At 35.9% G+C, this 5,500-nt stretch overlaps 1 pseudogene; it reads right to left on the reverse strand.

Moving 5' to 3' along the window:
• Positions 1-2,364: 2,364 nt before the first annotated feature.
• On the reverse strand, positions 2,365-3,204 carry LOC101152834 (heme-binding protein 2-like; annotated as a pseudogene).
• Positions 3,205-5,500: the final 2,296 nt, after the last annotated feature.

The raw sequence follows: 5,500 nt of genomic DNA on the forward strand, positions 1-5,500 counted from the left end.
TAAAGTAAACCCACAAGGAAAGTGCAAACTCATACTGGCTCTTGTTAACTGAGCAGAATTAAAAATCAGTGTTCTGTTCCTATGGACTAGAAGGCAATTTAAAACACCCAGGACATCAGCTGGGAAATTTCTGAATTCTTAGCTTTATTCTCATTCAAGACCTATATATGGAAATTCTAATCAATGTGTTCATTAAACAAGACACCCAGATATTAATCAAGCTTCTTGCAAAGCCCTTTCTACTGTCTGACAGTTGGTAGTAAAAAGGAGGGTGCTTCAATAAATGCTCAGAATTATGATTACAAAGAATAAGGATATTTTCCTGATTCTCTCAATAAAGGGTAAGTGAAGCATCACAATGAAAGAATTTATAATTAAGTTGCTTGGGTTGTATTGCGATTTCTCCTTAACACATATGCCCAGACTGATTCACCGAAGGAAAAGCTTTGAATGATTCATTTTGGTGGAAGGAATCATTGCTATTATCAAGAGCTAAGAGACACAAGAACTGAAATTATCCACCAGCCACGAGACAGAATCGATTGTACTTCTGCCAGGTCATCACTCCTTATAATTAAGAGAGAACATACAACATTCTCTGATCAGACCTGGTAAGTGTAAGAAACTAATGAAGAATTGTTGATTTATAAAAACCAAAAATTACAAACTAATATCCCTCATGAAGATGCAAAAATTCTTGAAAAATTTTTAACCAATTCAATAATCCATAAAAAGATTAATACATTATGACTAAATACATTTTGTATCAGGAATGTAAAGTTGAATGAATCAATGTCATTCATTATATTAACAAAAAAGGGATTAAGTAATAATATCTCAGTAGATACAGAAAAGCATTGGATAAAGTTCAGCACAACTTCATTAAGAATTCTCAGCATGACAAGAAGAGAAGAGACCTTATTTAATTTGATAAAAGTCATCTATTACAATTTAATATTTATAACTAATGTTATAATTTAATACTATTGGGAAAAGCCTAAATGTTCATCCGTGGGGCACTGGTTGAATAAATTATGGTATATCCAACCAAGCAACTACTCTAATAGACATAAAAAGTAAAGAGGACAAAGAATATGATGTAGAGTGGTTTGCAAGATATACTGAAAAGTGGAAAAGCAAGGCGTTACACTCCCTGCAGGAAGTGGAGCTTAACCCTCCACCCCCTTTTTAGCATGAACTGTACATAGTGACTCACTCACTTCCAACGAATAGAATATGGAAAAAGAAAAACAATATTTTTTTAGTGGGAAACTCTAGCAAGTACTACCTTAACCAACTGAGCAGAGTTAACATCACTAGTCGTAAGTCATGTTGATAGCATGTCCCCATATGGCCTGATGAGAAAGGTACTTTATCTCTGTTGTATTCCTCCCCAAAGCCCATAATCCCAACCTCTTCATGAGAAAAACATCACCCCATTTGGTGGGTATTCTACAAAATATCCAACCAATACATTTCATGGCAATTTCATGAATAAATTAAAAGCTGACAAACTTTAACAAACCAGAGAAGACTAAAGATACACGTGACAAAATCCACTGTGAGATCCTTCATGGGATCCTGGAACAGAAAAAGAATATTAGTGGAAAAACTCGTAAAATCCAGTTAATAGTCATTTGTAAATGTTGATTTTGTTTGTTTGTTTCACAAATATTCCATAGGAAAACATAATTTTAACTGCAGGAGAAACCATGTGAGGGGCATATAAGAACTCTAATACCTTTGCAACTCTTCTGAAAGCCTAATATTATTTTAAAAGAAAATTTATTTTAAGAAAAACAATATGGAAAAGAGTGTATGTAATGTCAAATATGTTGTGAGAAATAAAAAATAAGAAAATAAATATGTTTTTCCTATTTTTACAAAAGAAAACACAGGAAAGATAGACTAGAAACTGATGACAGAAGTTTCTTATAAGAAATAAGTAGGATTGGAGTAGATGGGGTATGTGTGAAAAGAAGACTTCCCTGATTATATCACATTCTATAGTTTTGATTTGTTAAATAAAATCTTTAATATTTTGATTGATAATATCTGGAGAGGATGACATCCAACTGGCACAAGGCAACATGATTGTGATGCAGTGAAGAAGGGGGAATCAACATTACATTTCCTTGAATCCCCACAGAAAACAAAGACCACCATAGTTATGACCAATTTACATGTGTGTAGATTATTGTCCCCTGTGACAAAGCTTCACACACTAAAAAGGCACATTGGGAATGAGCTTGAGTCATTGTAGTGCTCTCAAAAAGATGTTAGACACACACTTTATGATAGGTAGTGTTAATGTCTAGGTTAAACAGAAGCTTTCCCATGGCAATGGAACTTCCTTTCCTTTTCTCATTCATTTTCTTTGGAGGACTCCTTTTTCTCAATCAATTACACTTTATTATTTCTATTAAGCAATTTGAAAGGACTGGTGTAGCCTGCAGTGAATAAACCTTTTTATTGAAAACTTTTCCTTCTTCCCTCAAAATGCTTAAATGCTTGCTAATGTCAAAAGTTGTTCTTTTTTTTTTTGAGACGGAGTGTCCCTTTGTCGCCCAGGCTGGAGTGCAGTGGCTCCATCTCTGCTCACTGCAACCTCCACCTCCTGGGTTCAAGCAGTTCTCCTGCCTCAGCCTCCTGAGTAGCTGGGATTACAGGCATGCGCCACCACAACCGGCAAATTTTTTTTGTATTTTTAGTAGAAATGGGGTTTCAGCATGTTGGTCAGGCTGGTCTCAAACTCCTGACCTCGTGATCCGCCTGCCTTGGCCTCCCAAAGTGAAGTTGCTCTTGATTCTTTGGGGCACTAGAGTATCCACTGAATGAAACACAGCATATTGGCTGTGTCTTCAATAAAGTCATCTGACTCTGAAGGCCTGGGCAGATGGAATTGCTGTTCAGAGGAGATATACAGGGAAATGGTCTTGGTAGACTCACTAAAAGGACATGAACCAACCTCTGTGTAGCTTGTGACTGGAGCTGTCACCATTATTTTCATCTCTTTCTCCTTTTGCCTTGAATGTAGATGTTCAATTTTGTAAAGCCTGTCTGGATGGCTGAACCCCTGTTCATAGACTCAACAGAAGTGCTGACCCACTTAACTGTCCACACTGTCAGATCCTGTGACTTCAGAGCTGGGGGCTTCCAACCTCTGGGGCCTTCCAGCCCAGTGTCCACAGCTTGAACCACCATGAAGGGCTGACACCTGGGCCCACCTGCCACCAGGCCAATCAAGCTGTGCCACCAGCTTTGATTTCTGAAGCATGTAAATATTCTACATGTTCAAAATATAAAATTATGCCAAAAATAAAAACATAGAATACAAACAGAAACAAATGAGCCTGAAAGTGTTCTTGCTGGATATTTTTGTACTAAACCCTAAATAAACAGAAGAATCTAGTATATGGGACATCCTTCAGGACAACTGACCTGGCCTATTTAAAGCATTCAAAGTCACAAAGGACAGAGTGAGCCTGCTGAGGGAAAGATGAACATTCTAAGGACACTACAGAGACATAACAATTACAATGTGTGAACCTCGACTGGATCCTATGTGAAAAGGGGGAAAAATCATCTATATAAAACATTTTGGAAAAGTGGGGAAATTTGGTATTTAGTATGGACTACATACTGTGTAGTATTACATAAGTAGTATTGATTTCTTAGATAGATGATGGCTCTGTGTTTGTTGGAAGATGTTCCTGGTTTTGCTAGATGCATACTAAAGTTTTTAGAGGTGAGGTGTCACCATGGTTGAAATATACTTTCAGATGATTTGACAAAAAAGAAATATGTGTCTATCTATAAAGAGAGATAAAGGAAACTTGGCAATTTTTAACAGTAAATCTAGTTGTCAGATACACTGGTGTTCATTGTACTACTCTTTTAACTTTTCTATAGTTTTGAAAATTTTTCAAATAAGAAGAGATTTTAAAGTCAATTTATTCACTTTTCTAATCTTCCTTCTAATGAACATTCTCCATCAGGTTAGGCACTTAGTAGGATTCATTTTTGTCATGTATTTCACTCCTTTTGTCTATAGTTACCAGCCTACTTATGTATTATATTTCTCTGATCAATTTTGCTGATTTTTCTTCTTAGAAGATCATCCATGTCATCCACAGTTTCAAATTCTTTAGCACTCTACATATTAAAGAGTACATATATAAAGCATTGTTTAAGTTATGAACTTCCCACCCAAATAAGTTTCCACTTTCTTCCATATTTAAGTCATTTGATTTTTAATTTCTCATATGAAAGCATATAGGATAACTATAGAAACAGCCACAAGCAGTATAGGCCAATATATTCAGCCCTTAGAGCCAGTTAACTTGCTAAATGCCCACTAGATTTGAAGGCACCAGTAGCAGATAGCTAGGGAAAAGTGCTGGTCATAGATAAATATGGGATTGATACTAGGAAAAGTGTGGTCCTTTATCATTAACCATTACATATGCTAATGTATACTATCATTTTAACCTCTTTTGCTCCTACATGCCTTCCTCTGTCTTATTTTTGAAAAGGCAAGATACAGTCACAGCCACACAAGTTGGTCCCAGTCCAGTGATACTGCTGGGATGCCTGGCAGATGCAAAGGGCAGACTCACAGTGGGGCAAGATTTCCTCAAATGCAAGATAGTTTCCTATGTACGGGATGGCATTTTGGAAGACTGTTTTCTGATTGTGTTTCTTCTCTCTAAGTGCTTTCTCCATAATGTAAATATCGAAGTCTTGCTATCTGAGTTACAAAGCAATTAAAGAAAATATTTCATACTTCCTAGTCTTAAAATATTAAAATCTAAAACCTGGAAATAACACAAGAAGAGAAATCCAAATACCGCATGTTCTTACTTGTAAGTGGGAGCTAAATTATGAGAACTTATGAACACAAAGGGGGAACAACAGACATTGGGGTCTACTTGAGGGTGGAGTGTGGGAGAGGGGAGAGAAGAAGAAAAGATACATATTGGGTACTGGGCTTAATTCCTGGGTGATGAAATATGTACAACCAATCCCCATGACATGAGCTCACCTCTGTAACAAACTTTCACATGCACCCCTAAACCTAAAATAAAAGTTAAAAAATAAATAAATAAATAAATAGAACCTGGAAAAATACTAATATATATTTTGAGGACAGCTTATGCCTCTGAAGAAAGAAATAAAATATTTCACCCCCAAAATATTCACCTAGAAGTTTAATAACCTAAATATAATTCTCTAAAAATCATATCAATATTATTCAAGAGTTTAGAAGTCTGTATTGTTATAAGAAGTAGATGTTTCTTCTATATTTTCCCTCTTTTTAAATTTTAATAGAAGAGGATGATAATTTAATGAGGTCTAAAAGTAAAATTTAGAAACTAAAATCTCATCCTGGGGTATGTGGGAAAGTGCATGGGCTTTCTGAGTTCAAATTCTAGCTCTGCAACTTCATAGCACATGGTACTGGGATAGTCACATTTCCTCACCTGTAGGTTAGGGTGAG

The sequence above is a fragment of the Gorilla gorilla genome, chromosome 11 (assembly GCF_029281585.2).
Source record: "Gorilla gorilla gorilla isolate KB3781 chromosome 11, NHGRI_mGorGor1-v2.1_pri, whole genome shotgun sequence".
Lineage (NCBI taxonomy): Eukaryota > Metazoa > Chordata > Mammalia > Primates > Hominidae > Gorilla > Gorilla gorilla.